The sequence below is a fragment of the Strigops habroptila genome, chromosome 7 (assembly GCF_004027225.2).
Source record: "Strigops habroptila isolate Jane chromosome 7, bStrHab1.2.pri, whole genome shotgun sequence".
In the NCBI taxonomy this organism is placed as follows: domain Eukaryota; kingdom Metazoa; phylum Chordata; class Aves; order Psittaciformes; family Psittacidae; genus Strigops; species Strigops habroptila.
The window spans coordinates 47,035,708-47,057,071 of NC_044283.2; positions in this window are offsets into that span (position 1 = coordinate 47,035,708).

Genomic DNA, 21,364 nt, shown 5'->3' on the forward strand with positions numbered 1-21,364 from the left:
TTCCTTTTTGATCTTCTTGAAGACAGGAACAGCACTTGCTTTCTTCCAGCCTTGAGAAACTGCTCCTGGTTGCCATGATAGCAGATTTATTGAAGATGGGGGAAGCACCGGACAGGCAAAGGCCCCGGGCACCATGGCTGACAGCTCCTCACCTCTTTACTGATATTTCCTCAGCCAAATTATGCCAGAAAATGGGGCTGCTGAGATCTTGCATAGTTTTGTACAGTGATGCTGAGGACTTTCTTGCCCTATGTGCCACTTTCTCTGGATAGCAGAGAGCAGTGTGCCATGCCACTCCAAACTCTGCTGGGCCACGTATGCAGCTCATTAGGGCTTTAATTGACCCAAATGCTTAAATTTAAACTTGTAGTTAAGGGTATTGTTGGATCTGGGTCTAAATTTCTGAGGGAGAGATTGCTGCTGTGAGAAATCCCACTGCTTCTCTTGGCCACTTCTCTGGTCTCTGTTCCTGCCAACACTCCTGACTGCCTCTGTACATGCGGCCCCCTCTGCAGACAGAAGACCAGCACTTTAAACCTCTAAGGTAATTATTAGTTTAGTTTCAAAAGCACATACACCCTGCCTAAGAGAAGAGTTTCAAGCCCACACCCAAGGCAAGAGAAGCCACATGGGGATCTCTGGAAGAGCAACTGAATGAAACTTAAAGGTCTCTTTAGCAGCCTCAGATTTTGAAAAGATGGATAAACATTGGAAGCCAGCTTCTTGCAATTCACTCTGGGCTCTCTCTGCATCTTACAAGTGCCTACCAGCCTCTGAGGCTGGAGCAAAGGCTGACGCCTATGGAGGGGGTGCTAAAATAACAGTGATTTTACTTCTGCAGAGAATCACAAAACTGTGGCCATGGGGAAACAAACATGGGACATCTGTAGAATGGAAAAAAAATCACAGCACTGGACCAGAAAGCCCTCTTCTATTCTGTGTTTTCCATGAATCACAAGCCTACATATTACTGATTTTTTTTTTTTTAATATATGCTTTTGATTGCATTATAGGGATCTACAGATTTCTGATTGACCTTACAATTCCCACTCATTCTGTCAAACCAAATCACAGCACAAATCCTAGTCCTTCCCCCAAAATGCCTGGATTGGACAGATGCTTTGGATCTGAAGCCAGATCCACAGAGCCTGGCAGGCATTGGCGGGTCTCCTCAGCACGCAGGGCAACACGTGAGGAACGACAGGGCCCTGCCAAGGCTAGTAGAGAGGGAAGGCATGTGGCAGAAAGACACAGTCTCCGTGACCCATGTGGGTGGATTTGGCTCCTTTCTTTGGAAATGCTATCGACGGTGGCAGACACTCCCTCTGGATGCTGTGAGCCAGGCTCCCAAACCACCCATGTGCAACGTGGCTCTCTCCTTCTGCCAGCCAGAGGCTCCCATGGGGCCATTCTCCAAGTACAGGGGGAATGGGAAGGAAAAGAGGCATTAGGGTCTTCAGTATGTGCATCGGCTTTAGTCTATGGGGCAGCAACCTCAAAAAAGTATGGAGTAATGGAGCTACTTATTGCTCTATTCCCCACTTGTGGATGATATAGAAGGGATTTTGCACTTTCATACCAAAGAACTGAGAAGCCTCTGGGAAACACATCTGCACTACACAAGCAGTGTTCAGATGCACAATATTCAGAGCAGCATCAGCTAGGATGAAGGTCCATAAGGCCCCTCTAGTCCCCCAGACAGGACGTGTCCTCACCTTGGTGATAGAGCTAGCAGCACATGTGCTGAAAAGCCCCACCAATTCCACCCGTGGGAGACACCAGCGATCACCTGGGACAGGTGAGCTCATCCTTGTGTATTTGCTTTCTTTCTGAAACTAGTCATTAGAGAGGGTGTCACTTGCTTTCAGCTGACAGCAAGCAAGGCGTTGTTACAGGAGTCTTTGCATGTCAGAACTTTCTCACGGTCAGAAGTGCTCCTGGGCATGGGAAGGGTAGAGAAAGGAGTGGTGTCACCCTCTGAATGTATGTCTCATGCATTGAGGAAACACTCACACAAGCCAGGAGGAACAGGAACTGTGCTGAAATGATTGCATCAGGTCCTTTGCATTAGTATCTCACCATCCCAGCCTTTTCAGTATGTCTTTCTCTACCTTGACCTGCTTCTCTTAAAATGAGGAGGGTTTTCTTGTGGATTTCTCTGTTGTGCTTTATGCTTGCAGGGCATCTTGTGTTCCGACTTCAACAAGCCTGCCAGGCCCTATGGGAGCTGGTCTGCCTCTAGTAATCTCTGACTGTTTCAGAGCAATAGTAGCACCTCACAGCTGAACTGGAGAGGGCAACTCCAAGGGGCAGGTTACTATGCTGTTTTTTGCCTCCACAACATGCAGCTATCCCATTTAGGGTTACACACAGACTCAATTTTCCTCTAGTAGCCTTGTTGCTCTGCTGTGAATCCTGTGAAGCTGTGCCTCCAAGGAGCCAACTCTTTCTTTCCAAATCCTGCTGCATTGCTCCAAGGCCCTCCTCCCACCTTCCTTCAGCACAGCACAACATTCTGGCCACAATCCATCCAGTGTTATCATTAGAAGGTTTGTTGATCCCCAGAATAACACCTGCACGTTCTTTAGCAAGCCCTGAATTTAGTTCATGCCTGTTTTGCCCTACGTGTGCTTTCATTGAGTCACACAGTGCTTGCTGACTCACAGAAAGCATTCAGGTGAAAAGTGGCAAGAATGGTAGGATGCAGGCTGGATAGCCTCCCTCTCAATGGGAGGTGGATGAGGCTCATCTATTTAGACTAGAAGGAGACCTCATGCCTCTACATGTATCCATATGGAAGGAAGGTTTCTGACAGTTGAGGTTTCTAATTTACAGGCAAACACAAAACAGAATCTAGAGATTGGATATGGCTACCAGACAAATGCAGGCCGAAAGCAAAGCCAAACACTTTCTAAACAAGGTAGTGGAGTACCTGAGGACTATGGAGAGCCCTCCATCAATTAACATTTCAAGCAAGTACTTTGCATGGAAGGGAGAAAGGCACACGGTGTATGAAACCTTATCAGAAGCAGCTCTGCCACATGTTTTTAATGAAATCTTCATCCTTCCTTGTGCTCTGGTCAAACATTAATCTATTATGTTGATTCGTACCAGAGACATGATACCTTTCATCTGAACCACTCCCAGAAGGGATGAGGGACTTGCAAGAGTCAGGGGACACTAACTCTACAGCCCCCCGCCCCACACAGGCATCACAACTTTACCAGGAGTGAAGAAGAAAAACACCTCTATCCGTTCACACATAGAAAATGTACTGGCAGAATTCCTGTGGGGTATGTCTGGGGCACTCCAACCAGGAAAGGGGCCAGTCTGGTGCTGCTAGTCTCCCCACAGTGCTCATCTGGGACTCTAACACTGTGGTGTCTCTTGCAAGTTCTTTTCTGACAGCCTTTTGGCAAGACAGGACAGCCTCCATCAGAACGAAGGTTGGTGCCAAGACCACATAAAGCAGGTGGAGTGATTTATCATGCTGGAATAGCATTTCATATTTCCTAGCTCAGCCCTTTTGCACGGCTTACATGGCTTACACCCTATGTGTGTGTTTTAAAGTCCCCTGTGCAGCTTTAAGCTGGCCTTTAATCAAAACATCAGAAGCAAAGCAGATGCAATTTCTCCAGGTAACCGTGTTGGACTATAAGGACTCTGGAAAAATGTAGCAAGGTCCCCACAGCTTCTGGGATGAATGAGGACCATGCTAGTGGTGCTGAAAGGATGACAGCCAGCTGTGAGTTTTGCCGGCTGCACGTGTGTTTACCTCATTCATTCACATCTCACATGTAGGGAGCTGTGGATCCAATTAGAAAATAATACCCATTTGCAGCCGATTGCCTGAGACATCAGCTTTAATAGCAGCTGGAGAGAGTTAGATGCCTGAATTGGTTCTGAGCTGCACTTCCTAGTTATTATGCTTCTAATTATGGCAAACCTGTTATTTGTCAACAATGTTTTATCAAAGGTGGGGAGACATGACACCCATCTTTTGGGAGGTGGCTCAGACTTTCTATTAGGTATTACACAAGATGGAGTCTGCCATATACTCGCTTGCCTTTCAAAGAAGCATCTGGGCTTTTTCTGTGGCAGTGAGGATGTGCAGACAGCGTGGGAACAGTCAGTCTGGCAACTTGGTGGCATACCTGCTTCTCTTCTGATACACGGGGGGCTTACACATGCTCCATCTGGAGCAAATCTGTAAGAAGATCTGTTCTAGCAGCCATTACAATTTTCATTCCGATCAGGGCAGCAGACAACTGGGAAATGATCTAGAGCCTAGGACAAAACTTCGCTGTTGTAGCAATTCAGCAAGGGTTGTCAGTGGATCTTGGTGGCTTGGTCTTGAGGACCTCCTAACACACAACTTTTCCTGATGGAACATGGTTCAGAAAAGCATCACTTGTCCATTGTACAAGACTGTGATATGCTCTGCTTGGCTTGATGTAGAATACATTGCAGGAGCTCTCAGGCTGCCTAATCCAGCCTCCTGCAGTCAGAGGCAACCACTGAGGAATCATTCAGTCCTGATAGGGAGACAAGGTTGCACTCCATGAGCTATAGGGTAATTCTAATGCTCTTAAGCAAGCTTAAGATTCTCTACTAAAAAAAAAGCTACCCCAAAAGCAAAAAAAATCCTACCTTAGGAAGACAGCAAGAGAGCTGAAGGTTATTGCCAATGTCCTTGGCGTGTGCAAGGGAGAGGAATTTGGTAAGTGAAATTCCCATGTGTGCCTAGTAAATAGACCACATCCCTGTAACAGAAGGCAAAACAACAACTAAACCAACCCTGCTTTTGCTAGCTAATATGACTTGAAATTCCACCCCAACTCCAGATTTGATGGCCTGTTCAACTCCAGGCAAGACACAGCAACCAGACACTTGGAAGCTCACTAGCATCCACAGGTGCAGCAACATCCTCCATACTTAGCTGTGATCAATCTCCAATGTTCAAGTAAGGTGTGCTTCACATCTTTCTTTCAAGCACTAGCTCTGCTTACCCTTTTCATGTAGCAGCCTAATTGTGGCCACTGCCACAGGCACTGACAAAATCAATGTCAGGACATGCAAAGACACTTTTTAGAGCGTCCTTGGTAGTGTACCCATCATTAGCTTCATAATGAACCAATATCTTGCTCTTGCAGAGGGATATGACAAGGCCATTGGCTTCCAATATCTGAAGGGAGCCTACAAGGATGTTGGAGAGGGACTCTTCATCAGGGACTGTAGCAATAGGACAAGGAGGAATGGGTTCAAACTTAAAAAGGAGAAGTTCAGGTTAGATATAAGGAAGAAGTTTTTTGCTGTGCGGGTGGGGAGGCACTGGAATGGGTTGCCCAAAGAAGTGGTAAATGCTCCATCCTCGGCAGTGTTCAAGGCCAGGTTGGACAGAGCCTTGGGCAACATGGTCTAGGGTGAGGTGTCATGGCAGGGGGGTTGGAACTAGATGATCTTAAGGTTCTTTCCAACCCAAACCATTCTATGATTCTATGATTCTATGATATTAGTCTCTTTCAAGACAAAAAAAAGACCAAAGATCCCAGAGAACTGGAGCTTCAAAACAGCAGCACTGACTCTTCGCAGAGAGCTGTTCCATGGAGAACAAAAAACAGCTTGTCCTGTGAAAAAATCACAGGAAGCAGTTCTGGGCAGGGCAGAAGTGTAGTAAACAACTTTCACCTTGCTGTGACCCTACTGCACATCATTGTAGCCCATGTGCAATATATTAGGGATATATAGCAGTCCCAGAAAGAACAGGTGACAATAAAACTGCAAAACATCAAAAGGCATGTAGCTAAACTATAAGCTCGAGCGTTAACATGTCATGAGGTCTCATGGTATTTCCTGCAGCCTCTGAGACTGTGAGGCCCCAGAATCCTGTGGCTTTGAGAAAATCTCAGCATTTTATTTAAAATATCTCCAGAAGATAGACATTTCTTTCCCACTTGTAAAAAAAATTGAGCTTGTTCTAAAGGCATTTATTACCTCTTTTAGATCTCCTGAGGTTTTAGGGGCTGGCTGTGCCTAAACCAACTTGTTCATCAGCTGGATTTATGAGACTGAGCACACTCTCTTGAATTTCAAGGATGACACCAACTTGAGGGGAGCAACTGATGTGCTGGCAGACAGGCAGGGCTGTGATTCAGGTGGACTGCAATGTGCTGGAATACTGTGCCAGTAGGCACTTTATGAAGTTTAACCAAGGCAAAAGCAGAATCCTGCACCTGGGATGAAGCTACCCTTGCACCAGGACAGGTTGGGGGCTGGCTGACTGGGAAGCAGCTCTGCAGAAAAGGGTCTGAGAGTTCTGGTGGACAAGAGTTTGAACATAAGTCAGCAGTGTGCCTTCATAACAGGGAAGCCCAACTGCATCACAATAAAGGGCTATGTCCAATTTTGAGTCCCTCCAGTGCATGAGAGGTATCAATAAACTGGAGTAAATCTGGTAAAGGCCACCAAGATGGTCAGAGTCTGGATCATAGGACAGAAGCTGAAGGACTTGTTAAGTGTGGAGAAGAGTCTGCCTCTATCTTCCCTGTAATCCCCCTTTTGGCAGAGGCAGACAATACATATATCCTCCCTCCTCTACACACAAATCTTTCTCTTCTCCAGGCTGAGCATACTCAGCTCCCTCAGCACCTCCTTGTACATCATTTGCTTCTCCTCATAGCCCAGCTGATTGCATCTGCCCAGCTTGTGAGAGCTGCCAGCACCGCAGTTTGTGAATGTCACCACAGAGCAAAGAGCTGGAGGGTAGGGGATGGGGGAAAGAGGAACAAATGGAACCACCACTGAAGCACTGATGGCAGTCTTTTTCTCTTCTAGTCATAGGCCTCAGCTTCTGCAATGCAAAGGGATCCTGGTGCAGAGAACCTACACTGCTTCCTTCAGTCCCACCACTGATGTGCATCCAGAGCAGTTGCCTCTCAGAAGAGGGTGAGGTTCTTTCACTGTACTTCAGGCACACCATAAGCTATGAGCAATCGTTTGGACTGGATGGCTGTTCTGCAATCCACTGCCTACTCTGGGGGATTAGCCTATCTAATGAGTCTCCTGCCTCTTCTAATTGTTGCCCCTATACAATTACTGAAAAACCTGCCTCAACATGACCCACTATTCTCTCCCCACACTCGCTAATTGCCACAGGTCCTTACTCTTGTGCACGTGGCTACAGCTACTGGGAAATGTTCTCTTGCTCAGACAAAAATTGTAACACAGGCATTTAAACTGGGTGGCTTTGTTTATTCGTTCAGCTAGGAAAAAAAGCTGGGGGAAGAGCCAGCTGAGCAAATAGCATGAGCTGACATGAGGCACTAATATTTTGTTTAGGCTTACGCCATGCAGCAGGATCCAGAAGACATGTTCCCAGTGAGGGGTCCCAAAGGGAAGGACTCCTAACTAAACCTGCTGTAGTCTAATAAATGGCCCATTCGGAGATACTGAGCATAGACTGGCTCCAGAGAAAGCAACAAAACTATAAATGTTAAGCTCCTCAGAATGAACCTAAGAGATGGCTGAGTGAATCTACTGGTGGCTGACAGTATTGACATGACTGAGAGAAGCTGGAGTAAGTCCTTGAGGTCCAACACAGGTACCTCAGTCATGGGTGCTTCTATTAGGAAGTGTTGGCCATAGCTCATTTGCTGCTCATTTTTTGTCTACTGATCCACCTGCCCAAATTTCCTATCTCCTATGACATGGCTCTGGACAGTTGCTCTCCAAGGTTGAGAAATGAGAAACCACCTGATGATCTTCCAATTTCAGATATCCTCTTCCAGCACCCTCAGATGTTTCTGCACCCTCAGTGCTGAGTTAGGGGATCAAAAAAGGGATGAGGTTCCTTGGTTTATACATTTAATTTTACTGAAGACCGTGATGAGGAAGGACAAGGACTGTAAACTCTTCCCCTACCAATAGATTTGCCATTGGGGTGAGACAAGTCCATGAACAGAGGGAAGAAGTTTACAGACCCAGCTTTCTACAATGTCCCCTTCTCACCAGGAGTTACGTTGGCACCAAGCAGCAAACTTAGATTGCAGACCCCTGAAGCCATGTACCCCCTCTCCTGCGTCTGCATCATGGGCTTTATGTGAAACCAGACATATTTGTGGTGCACGGTAGCACAAATTGTGCTCAGATTCGTCTGAAAATTTCCTTCTGCTCCCCTAACAATTTGGATACCAATCAGATTCAGTAGTACAAGTATGTGCATATGCACATATGTTTCAGATATAAAGAGGAAACAACCAAAAGGTGCCTGTAAGAGGAATCACCACGTCCCCATTGCACATGTATCTTCATCTGCCTTCTTTCAACTTCAAAGGTTTGGCACCTTTTACACAACAGGCCACGAGCTCACAAAGTGCTGTGCCTTGAAAGGTAGGGTGAAGAATACCCATTTATAAGCTGTATGAACCATACAGAAAACTTTAGTGCATGCTGGCCACCCATGCATGTCATCATGACTGTTCAAATTACACCTTGAAGGGAAAGTAGAGCCACAGAGCATGACTCCTGCAATGAACAGGCTTCATCTAAACACAGTAATTAAGGTATTGTGCAACCACTCTGCTACTTAAGTATCTGTAATAATTATGCCCCAGGAAAGTAAGCCCAACACATGTCCACAACCTTCCCCTAACATATGAGTTGTTTACACATTCAAGTTCCCATCCCATCTTCCTGGCAGCTTAGGAAAAACATTTAAAAATATGAGGCCACTTTGCTGAAATGGCCTCTGACAATGCCATTCGATTCAAAGGCTTTTGAAATCATCCTTGAAAGGAAATTGGGTGGTAGGTTCAAGGCTCATACATGAACTTCTGTACTCGTACATTCAAATACCAGCTACCATTTCATGCACACCAGTGTGACCAGCTTTTCCTGCTGTTTTAGCCCAAGTCTTGTGCTCCTGTTTCCCCAGCGACTGCCACACTTGCACACTCAAGTGAGCACTCCTGTGGATCTGTCTTGCAGTATCCAGGATCCCACCATGACTCAAGTCTGGAAAAGACAGAAGAGTTCTGCCTTCCCATGATAAGGCTCAGTCATTGTGAAAGGGCAGCCAAGAGGACACAGAGAACTGGGGTTTTGCTTGAGCCCTGCCATGTGCTAGCAGTACAGCCACAAATAGCTCAAAACAGTTGTGACTGTCAAGTCTGCCCAGATACCTGTCAGGGTTTGGCTGAATGCATGTGACTGATAGCCTAGGCGGCTGGTACAAACAAGTCCAATTTCTTTCTTGTGTTAAGCCTGTGATTACTAAAGTGCTCCCATTATCACCTCTTTTTCTTGTTTGTGATTTGAGGACCAAGACCAAGAATTGTAACATGGGAGCACATCCAAAAAGCTCACATAAAAGATTGCAATATACAAAAATACAGAAGCCTCCAGATGACAGTTACTCCTGAGGCCCTAATACTGATCCTTAAGCATCCTTCTTTCCTTCACACATGGGCTATTTAATTTGCATTTCTTATGAATCTTTTCCCTTCTTTTTTTAAGACTTTCACTTAGCTGGATTTATGCAGTGGTATAAGCAGGGCAGAAGGCAAAAGCATGTAACATGGACTGCACCATTCAAGTCAAGAGGGAGGTGAGACATGGGGCTTGTTGAGTTCCTTCTGGCATAATTTCACCAATTTACTGCTCATGAATTACCTACAGACCTATGTTTTCTCCAGCCCAATATCTGCTGGATGTGCATCCGCCAGTGGACCCTCAGCTTCATCTGGGTGTCAATGCATTTGTTATTTAGGCTGTATGACTGGTCACTGAAGTCACCCATTATTTCTTCCAGCTCAGTGCATAGTAATAAACCACAAATAAGACCAGTTCCTGCTGAGACAACCTGAGCTTGCCCACAGACCTGAGGTTCTTCAAATAAGAGAGCCTCTCCTCAGGGGATACTTGGCAAGTTATGATCAAACCTCTGCAAGCTGAACACTGAGTGTTTTGAATTTCCACAGCAGTAATGCCATGAGCCAGAGCCACAAGATTATATAGAAGCAGGAGGAAATACTTCCTGGAGAAGTGGACTCTAAACAGATGGTAAGGAGATGAACCCATGTCATGCCCAAAATGCCCCAGTATGTTGTACATGTTTAGGCTTAACGGTGAAGTCTGGAGATCAAAGGCATGTTTATGGTTAGGTACTCCTTCAGTCTCTTGCTTAATAGGAAGGAAGGAGAACGTTTATGTCAAGTCTGGATGTTCATATTCTTGTCACAATTGTTATTATATATAAACTAGGAAAGGAAGAATTGCATCATGATTTTCTCTCTGCATTGCTGTTCTTTACCACATCAAGGGCAAGCCAGAAGAAAAACATTGCAATATTGCATTGATTTGGTGAATATGAAAACAAGTCAAGGTCCCTGGGACTCCATGATGACTGACAACACAATCTTTGCTTGCTGCATGCTCTATGACATGTGCTGCCTTGAAAGCAAGATAGATTGGCCATACAGAGAGGATACAATATGTCCCAGACAAATCTAGACAAACTACCAAATTTGGGAATGCTTCATGGAGCCCAGCCCACATTCCAGGCCTTGTTGAGGTGCACTCCTCTTGACTCATAGCACCAAGTTGCAAACTACCCACAAAGGCCTTTGAATTCTCTCTGTAATTAATTAGCCACAGGAAAACCTCAGAAGAGAGAAGGGAGCAATTTAATGCAGCTCTCAGAATGACACAGGATGCTGAAATACTGAGGAGTTAAACCCTTCCCTTCTTCTCACCAACCTGCCCCTTAACAGGGCGTCCCAGAGGCCATCCCTCTGAAGGGAAAGGTTCCCGCTCCAGGACAGATGGTCATATGGGGGTTAGTTTTCCGAGCAATGAGTCTGACTTCCTTCCACCTTGCAAATTTTATTCAATAGAGGCTTACTCAATGGGGACCTTCCCATCAACTTCCATGGCAATTTGAAAGAGGCCTCATTCTGTTGCTGATCTTGAGATGCCACTCCCGAGACATGGTCTTTTCCTCTGTTCCCCAAACACCTTCTGATGTCTTAAGATCCAGAGCTAGACAACAGCGTGTCTTGTGTGCAAGACTCCCTCCTTCTTCCCCCTGCCTCCATGCCATGGCTTTATTCGTGATACTAGTTTGGGACACTACAGGAGAGCTTTTCTTATACAACTCTGCATCCACAGTCACCTTTGGTCACATCCTATTTGGTTGGTATTTCTCCCAAATACACCTGCTTAAAGGGTTTGAGAATAATTTAAGTCTGCTGAGTGAAGAAGAACTTCTGCTATGAGAGGAATTCCTCCTCTTTCCTCCAGCCTACATCTCTAGTAAGCGAGTCCACCTCATTCTGGGCTCGCATTTGTAACCATCTGTGACATTTAAGAAAAAGCTGAATGAATTCATCATCACAACATGGTATGCAGCAAAGAGCTCATCATTTCCCAGCCATTTACTTAAATTACTATAGAATAAGTGAATTAAACTAAATTACAATGGGGAAAAGGGAGAAAATGGCCTTGTCTTTGATTTCAATACTCCACCTAAATGCCAAATTTACTACCTCATTACATCTTCTGGTGTGGTTCAGGAAAAAGGAAGAAGAGGGACATATGTATGCTTTAAACCACTTATATAATAAAACCTTCTGCTGATTTTGAAATGGAAGGTTGGGAAATAAAAGGTATATTTTTCTATCCCAAACACATACTGCTAAATTGGCTCCTGGTGTACATTTTCCCTCCTTCCCTAGCCCATCCTACTGTCTCCTCAGCATAAGCTTCTTTTCCATGGGTGCATAAGTCATGATGCGGCATATTGTCCTGTCATGATGAGGAAGTCCAGCTTGGCCAGATATTGGTCTATGCATTGGCTGCTCTGTGAAATCAGCCTCTAGCAGAAAAGGAATCAGAACAGTCAAAACCCAACAGTGGCCTTGCTGTCCAGCCTGTGAACATAAAAGTTCCAAGCCATGGCTCAGATGTGGAAGTGGAGATCTGCACCCAACCTGCTGCAGAATAGCATCAGGCCTAAGAAGGCAGGGTCTTTACTTTGGATGGTTTCTTCTAGGTTTCCATGCAAAGCCCCTGCTTGCAGGCACTAACTCCTCTGTTTGACCCAAGCCACGCTGATTCTTCTGCTGTCCTGACAAAAAACAGCTGTGTGGACATAGCATTTAAAATTGGTGGATTATTCCAGACCCTTGCCAACATACTGCTCCTCGCCAACCTAGTCTCAGCTGCCTTTCTACAGACCTTTGCAATAGCTTAGCTCAGTTTAAAGGTCCAAACTGGAGGGCACACTTGCTTGTTGAGGGCTGCTGGGCTGCTCTCCCAGAGCCCTCTTGTGGCAAGGAGGTAGATCCAAGTAAAGGCCTTTACATCCCTGAAAGACAAGAGGATTTGGGGAGGTGTTCTGTATAGGTTTTACCATCCCTCGACAGCACAGTAACAACTGAACTCAGAGCTGTCTTCACAGCAGACACATCTCTGCTTGGCCAGAGCAGAAATGTTTACACCACAAATTAGCTGATGCAAAGACGCAAAACAGTCTTCTGTTTTGAGTATTTGTTGCTATCCTTTTCTCAGTTTGCCAGGGAAGAAGTTCTAGCAGATGCTGCCAATGTCTTTTCATGGCTTCACATCAGACAAAGGGGGAGCAGTGCAGTAATTTTGAATGGGTTGGGAGCTCAAAGAGGCTCATAAATTTTAACAGAAATGCATTTCTGTTCAGTTAGCATGAAGGTTTGCATAGGATAGAAATTCCTGCAGGAAGACCAGAATCTTGGTGCTGAAGATAAGGACTGTTTGGTCTTGACCTGTCCACTGGACAGTGTCCTTCAGACTGTATTGGTGTGCTGTTCCTGTGACTAATTAATTATCTGTGCTGTTAAAGATGCGGGTTTACATTTATTTGTACTGTGTAAATTATTTAGTTCATAAGATTTCTTGTGATTTTATTTCACAGGATTGGAAAGATATGATGACATCCTTAGTCTACTTAGTCCGACCTCTGTTAGCCAAAGAAATCTCATCATCACCTGATCTTGGGAGGAGGGAAATTTTATATTTAATGGAGAAGAGAGGATGAATTTTCAAGTCAGCATATTACGTTCTTCCTCCTGAATCACAATTTCTTTGTCTTTTGCCTCTTCAGGAACACTAACTAGAAGACAGGCAACAATGCTTTTAGTGCATCTCTGAGCACACTGACAGCTCACATTTGGTCTGTGTTCCTCTACAACCCCTAGATGCTTTCCTGAAGAACTGCTCAGACAGTTATTTTCCATTCATAAAACAACATAGCTCACATGCTCACAAGGTCTTTAATTCCATCCAGCTAGTGTGGCATTGGGAATTTAACTTCTTCTGAAGTGCAAAGTTCTACACCTGTCTTTTATCAAATTTTATCTCATTGATTTCAGAGCTTCTCTCCAGTTCAACAGATCATGCTGAGCTTCTAATCCTTGCTGTCAAAGTTCTTGTGGTCTGGCCCCACAAATTAAACAGCAAGTCCCTCGGTCCTTTGTCCAAATTATTAACAGAAATTTGAAATGGCGACTAGACCGTGATTTACCCCTTATATCCTGTAAAGCCCTTCCAGTTGGACGGTTAACAGCAAATTGCGGGTAACTGCTCTTTTTCTTCTTTCTTTAGTAAGGGTGCGTATGGAAAGCATGTCTAATGGTGAGCAGCTTAGGAATGTGGGCTTGCCTAGTTTGGAGAAAAGGAGGCTGAGGGGTGACCCCATTGCTCTCTGCAGCTTCCTGAGGAGGGGAAGTGTAGAGGGAGATGCTGATCTCTTGTGGGATCCAGTGACAGGATGCATGGCAATGGCTCAAAGCTGCATCAGGGGAATTTTAAACTTGACATTAGGAAGCATTTCTTTACCAAGAGGGTGGTTAAACACTAGAACAGGCTTCCTCAAGAGGTGGTCAATGCTGCAAGCCTGTCAATCATAGAATTGTTTAGGTTGGAACAAACCCCTAAGATCATCGAGTCCAACCATTAAGATAGCACGCCGGTGCTAGATCTACCACTAAACTGTGTCCCTAAGTGCCACATCTACACGTCTCCAGGCTAAATAAACCCAGTTGCCCCATCTGTTCCTCATGAGACTTGTGCTCTAGACCCTTTGTCACCTTTGCTGCTCTTCTTTGGACACGCTTCAGCACCTCAATGTCTTTCTTGTAAGGAGGGGCCCAGAACTGAACACAGTATGCAAGGTACAACCTCACCAGTGCCAAGTACCGGGGGACAATCACTTCACTAGTCCTGCAGGCCACGCTGTTTCTGATACAAACCAGGATGCTGTTGGCCTTCTTGGCCACCTGGGCACACTACTGGCTCATGTTCAGTTGGCTGTTGATCAACACCCTCAGGTCCTTTTCTGCTAAGCAGCTTCCTAGCCACTCTTCCCTGAGCCTGTAGTGTTGCATGGGGTTGTTGTGGCCCAGATGCAGGACCCGGAACTTTGCCTTGTTGAATCTGATACAATTGTCCTTGGTCCATTGGTCCAGCCTGTCTGAGCCCTCTGTAAAGCCTTTCTTCCCTCTAGCAGATCACTCCAACCCAACTTAATGTTGTCTGCAAACTTATCGAGAATGCACTTGATCACCTCATCCAGCTGCCCAATAAAGATGTTAAACAGAACTGGTCCCAGTACTGGGCCCTGGGGAGTACCACTTGTGACCACCCACTAACTCCAGTTTAAGAAGCATTTGGACAATGCCTCTTAAAATGTTTTAACTTAAGGTCAACCCTGAATTGGCCAGGCATTTTGACTAGATGATCATTGTTGGTCCCTTCAAACTGACTGGTTCTGTTTTTTTCTGTTCTATGCCATTCTAAATTTTTAACAAAAGTCTAACTTGTGCTGTAATTCCTGACTTGATCCTGAGACTGTCACCTGGGGCAATCTTGAAACATCTCTGTCAAGGCATATCACACTTATGACCTGCCCTGATTTCAAGGCCAACTGACTTACCATATGAGAAAATTAGGTTAACTTGATATAATCTCCCACACCAGCCATAAATATATTGGCAGCACTGAAGTGTTTCTGCAGTTTTGTTTTCATGCAACATTTGCCGTTGATGGCTCTTGATAGTCAGGCTGCTTTTCAGTAAATGCTTTGGTGAAAGCACAGGTCTTGATTTTGACCATGTCCAGTTTATAGGTGCATTAAATAGTAGGACAGAACCAGAGGAAAACATCATGTGGGCATTTTGGTTGTCCACATGATGTCCACTGCTTCTTGCTCTCCATTGCAGAAGCCACCAACAAGGATGTCCCTACAGCAAAGTGTGCAGATCTCCTTTACAAAATCTATAGCAACTACAGGCCAGCAATAAGCATAATGCTTTTAATCAGTGTTCCTTAACCTCGCATAAAACCCCAAAAAAAAAAAAATGCCTGGGGAAAAAAATGCCAAAAAAGTAAACTTGAGTATTTTCTTATGCTGCACCATTTAAAGGCAAAAAGACTTTTCTTTCCCATTACAAGTGCAGGTAATTCCTATGTTTCCATCTGTTCATGAGTAGTACTGACCCGATAATGCACAAACCCACTCAAAGACAGGGGAATCAATCGCACTGAGAAGCACTTCTCATAAAATAAACTTTAAAAGTGTTTTCCATTTTTTGTAATAATTAAAGCATGGGGTAGAGTGGTATCTAGTCCTGCTCTGTGAACTAGCTTTTTCTATTGTCTGCTATATTTGGGGAGGTTTGGGAAGCTGTTAGCATGTAGATAACTAAAAAGAACGTGATTCCAACTTTATTCAATCTAATGACCATGTCTCAGCGAGAAGGAAGAAGCCATAATGCACAGGGAGCTATCTGAACACTTCATCTTTTTTCTGCTTAGAGCTTTCCCAGGCTTTGGGTTGCCATTTTTCCTGCCAGCTACCCACCTAGTTTGAAATCTTCATAACAACTGACTCAGCTGTTTGCAAGAACAAAGCCAAGGACAAATCAAGCCATTGGCCCTTGTTACAACACTCTAGACTCTCTTCCGAAACTTTCAGCTGCCCACAAGATTATAGTTTCATCCACCACATAATCTGCATCTGCCCCAGCTCATGGTGGTGGTTGTTGACAGGGGAAGGTTTGCCCAGCAAACCTGCATGGAAACTTGGAGAAGAAAGGTCAATCTGAGCACTTGAGCGCTGGGGCCTCCCAGCAGTTTATACATCCACTGAGTTTTGGATGTTTTTTTCCACCAACTTCTAGAGCAGCTGAAAATTGCAGCACAAACCTTGGAAGTTTTGAATTTGTTTTTTAGCTGGAGCAAGGGATAGATTTTTCCCCAGCCTCACTTTCAGAAACCACTGAACTTCTTTTGACTGAAAAAATTCAGCCCAAGGCAGAGGGTGACACTGAGAATTTCACTTCTGACATTCTAAGTTAGACGCAAGCAAAATAGGTTCTTAGGAGAAGCATCAGGCAATTGTAACAAGGCATTGCAACCAGTGCAGCCTATAATACAGCTGTAATACAGCCAGTTCCCATATAGTTTGCTCTTGCAGAGTGATTGCTCAGCCATTATCTTGTCTCTCTCAGTCAGGATAACAGCCCACATCTAGCCAGAACAACTTTTAGCATCTAAACAAAAGAAATCAGCATAGGATTGTGCTGTACCATCTGATCTAGAGAACAACCACAACATTCAAAATACAGACAGGAATGATTTCCTATGCTCTGAAAGCAGTCCTGTCTCTCCATGGGGGTGTAGCATGTGAAAGAAGGAGGTCTACTCCACCTCTGCGGCCTTCAGCTGGTCTAAAAATCACTTGCCTGTTGTTATTTGATGCTCTGACTCAAATCCCTTCCATGTCTGACGTAGGACATGGCCTTGAGCAGTAGTCTCCTGCTTCCCAGCAGAGTCTTATGTCTCTCTTCTGAGTTATTTCCATTAGGAGTAATGCTGGGCTGCATTTGGTGAAACCCAGACTCAGCCAGAAGTCCAGTGCACAGAAACTTTAAGGCACCAACCAAGACTGGGGTTCAGTTATTGGAATTTCTTTTTAAACAAAAGGGCTTCCAAAAATACCCATTTAGTTGTGTTGAAACTAAAATACCTCCTCCACAATCTCTTCTGAACATACATGTATCAGAAAGCTAACCACCCGTTGGACTAGGTGGCATCTTTTCAGCTTAGCCACTAATGCCTTCCTTCCTCTGTGTGCTGGCACAGCTCTTACTTGGGAAAATTTCTTCCTCCACAGGTAGTTGGGAGGGATGAGGAGATCCCAAGCAGAGGTCACCAAGGAAGAGGTTTGTGGCACATGGAGATGTTCATAAGCAGATTAGAGCAGGTTTTACACAGAGGCCAAGTCATATGAATAATAACTGATCACACCCTGGCTACAGAAGGCTGCATGGCCAGGAGAAGCACTTGTGCATGTGGGAGACTGCATTCAGAGTGAACCCTGTGGGGTGGCTGGTCCTAAAAGGGTCTCTGGTGCTGCTCCCTAAAGAGCACTTTATCCTGATGTCAGGGTTCCTAAGGCAATGGGAAAACTGAGTCATCACAATGGTAAAAGGAGTGGGGTTGGCACAGAACACATCTCCATATAAGCCACTGCTTCTAGGAAGTATCCAGCTCATACCTATGCCTTCTATACCCTTGTTATGCACTGGAGGTGATCAGAAGGATTTCAGCTCTTGCCAATAAATTTTAGGGGGTTTTGTCTTTCATATTTTAGCAAAAACTCTCTTTGGGGATATTGGTTATAAAGTATTTTTCTAGTCATTTATTCTCACCTTTTCCAAAGTGGCAGTTTCGTGAGAAGGAATTTAAAAAGCAGTCCAACTCTCAGTGACCAAGGTTGGCCACATGACCCCCACACTGCATTTGAATTTCATGGCAACCACTGCTCTCCTCAGAGGACCACAGAACTTGTAGACACCATAGGGACATTCCCTGTTTACTCTGCGTGATGTGAGCAAGATCCGATCCACTTTATTTGGGAAACAGTTGCCAAAAGTGCATCTTCAGTCTCAGCCAGCAGGTACCCAATGGCCCATCTGCTCATGGGGCTCAGTCTGTCTTCAGATGCATTACTTTTTCATCACCTACTCTTTCAACATTGTCATTTCCATCAGCAATTTTCAGCCTTCCTGGGGGAGCTATTGGGTCTGTTTGCCATCTGTCTTTCTCCTTCCCCTGGGAACATTTGGACATCTGTCCTTCTCCTTCCCGTGAGAACACTTGGACAACATTTCCTTTAGTGTTGTTGTTTTTTTAAGTAAGTTCAACATCTTTTGATAATAAATTGCTTTTTATATCCTTGGAGGCACTTCCATCTCCTTTGGCAACATCTTGCTCATTCTGTGCATTACCATGGCTGAATGTTCACCTGTGCTCTTGCCATTTCATTCGTCTGCATTTGATGACAGAACAACCCCTGACTCATGATCCTATTACTCTTCTGGAGAGTGCTTACTACTACCTGAGATTACTTTTCCCCTTAGCACCTTAGCATTACTCTTTTCTCATTTGCATTCTATTTGGTGTGTGTTCTCCATTTCATTCCTCAATTTTCACTTCAAATCTTTACTTCTGGCACTCCCCTTTCTTTTGCCCTTGAGAAATGAAGTTAATAAAACCTACAACAGCTTTTTAGATAAGGGGTTTTTTTCTAACTAACTTGTTATTGGTTTTCTTTGAGAGGATAAAAAGGGTTTGCATATACTGAACACTGAAATGGACAAATACAAATAAAACCAAAGATTCATCTAAGTTAAATAATTGGAAAAGGTGGGCAAAATTATATTGAAGGTGAAGCACAGAGAAGGTGAGAAGGACAGCAACTGAAAGCAAAATATGGGACTACTTTCACTTAGCCAACTTCTACAGAAAAAATAAAGTGGTTAAATTCTTCTAATCTGACAAAAATATTGAATTGGACAAATATATCACTTCATCTGAGACTCAATTTGGCCTCTCCATCTTTTCCATTTGGGATTGACAGAATTTTTAAAATTTACTTTAAAACATTATTTAACAACAACGACAACAAAAAAAGACAGCTGAGATTTCCTCCATCTCATGCCTGCGAAAGCTGAAGCTTGAAGAAAGACTTCAAGCACAAGGCTCAGAGTAATACTGCAAGAGGTGGCAATGCTGGAATTCTCTTTACAGCAGCAGTCTTACTTCATCTCCTATAACGGGGTCTTCCTTTGAAACTTCCAGACTGCATTATTGGTTACCAGAGAAGAAAATGCAAAGTGTTGAGGGAAATACCAAATGGAAGCCTATGGAGGAGCTCGACTGATTATTCACAGGAAGTACTTGTGAGCTCTCTGCTCAGCTTCCATGGTTTCTCTGGGTGACACCAAAGAGAGATGTCTCCTCCTGCTATGTCCTATCTCTTGTTATTCTTTCTTCTTTTGTCACCAGTCCTTCTCAGAGAGGTGAGGGGCTCTCCATAGAGAGGTACTGCCAGAGTGTGGAGACTTATACACCATGGTCCTCTGCTATAATTTCTTCTCTCCCAGGTAATTTATTCTCGGTACCAGGACACGGCTTGGGGTCTGCTTGATGTTTCAGTGGTTTGAAGCAAAAAGTCACAACAGACTCCTAAAAAGATTTTGATGGCTGGATGTGAAAACCATTCCTCACATTCTGTTACCTCACTTACACAGGGGCTGTTGGGCTCCCAAGTGCCCAAGTGTGTTGATTTGTGCGCTCGTATGCATCAAGGAAGTCATACCAGTGGCATTGCAGAAGACAGCTTTCTCTGATGATCCATGGGGCTCTAAATTGGTGTTTGACACCCTGTGGTTCTCCTGTGCTTCATATACTCAAGATGTATGTTGTGGTCTAGCCATGGTATGTGTTATGGCTTTTGCTGAAGTGTGGGTGCTGTACTTGGCCTGCAGGTTCTTTCTGCAGTCCTGTCTTTTCTAACAGGCAGTCTGGGAAAGAAATACATTGTCAGTAGAGGAGCTCCTGCAACTGGGGTGGTCTCCACTCTGCTACCTCTTACAGAGAAGCCCTGTGAAGATCACATCCCTTCTTGTCCTCCCAGCGCTACTATCATCCAGACAGCAGTATACAAACATGAACTATTCTCCTGAGAATCCTGAACTCATCCACACCAACAGAGCCAATATTGTTCCTCAGCTATCACGTTTCAGTAGAGAATCACAATTGTACCTTACATTTTTTGTTTGGGATTGTGAGGGGTTTTTTTCCAGGGAGAGAGGGTACATCCTCTAATTGCATATTAGTGTTCAAGCACCAAGCTGGTGAACTCCTTTTGGCTCAGGTGAGTGACAGAGAGAAATTCTGACTCATTTGCAACAAGGAAGGAAGCAGAGTATACTGTGTGCTCAGAATTAGGGGCAGCAGGCAAGATTACAGCTGGAAAGGCTGCCTGCTGAGAGCACAGTGTATTTAGAAGCATCTAAAATTATTTGTGTGACTCAATACTGTTTTCCTAACACGGAGAGCAGCATATGGTAACTCTCCCCCTTAGGATGTTCTTTTTATCCTCCTTGATTTTTTTACTTGTAGATACGGAGGAAGAAAAATAAAGGAGAGGGGGATTTTCTCTGCTGTTTATTCTAAAACAAACAACAATTTGCACTTCTGCAGCAATTCAAGGTGTTTTGCAGATGAGCTTGGAGGCGTTGGACTTGGACCTGTGTTGGTGTCACATGGTATCTGCATTGTGTGGTTATCTCTAAGCAGTTCTAACTGAGCTGAAGGGTTTGTTTGTCCTGGAACAAAGCCTTTTCTTTCTGTGAAAGACAATTTTACACAGCCAAAGCCATGGCAACATGTGAGCACCATTATCAAACCTGGAGTGTCTAATGCAGCAATTTCAGAAGCCAGGAGGACCCAATAGCAGCAGCACTATGAAATGCTAAGGTCAGATGGTAAAGACTTTACTACAATTTATTCACCTTCATATTACAGAGACCTTTGGTGATCCAGAACTACCAAATAGTATTTCATTTTCTTCCAATTTCTGCCAGCTGCTGAAACCCTGTTCTCCCCTCACTCATAACAATGTGCCTCTTCAGACAAATCTCATCTGATGGGTTCATGTAGAAAGTGACACCTGGTCTCAGTGCACAGAATTCAGAGAATCTACTGTATGAGCTGCCCCAGGATTTAATATCTTTCCCAGGTAATAGGGCTAGGTACATCCTGTCTTTGCTTAACCTGCTTCACATCTGGTTCCAGCTATTGCATTAGCCTCTGCCTACTGAATCAAGCAGGGCTTGGCTGTCAGGAATGCTCTGAGGGTTCCCAGTGGTTGAAGCTACCTCTTTGCCAGCCCATTTGAGCCCAGAGCTTGCTGAGAAGCTTAGATGAAAGACAGTTTTGTAGAATTATGGAATGGTTTGGGTTGGAAGGGATCTTCAAGATT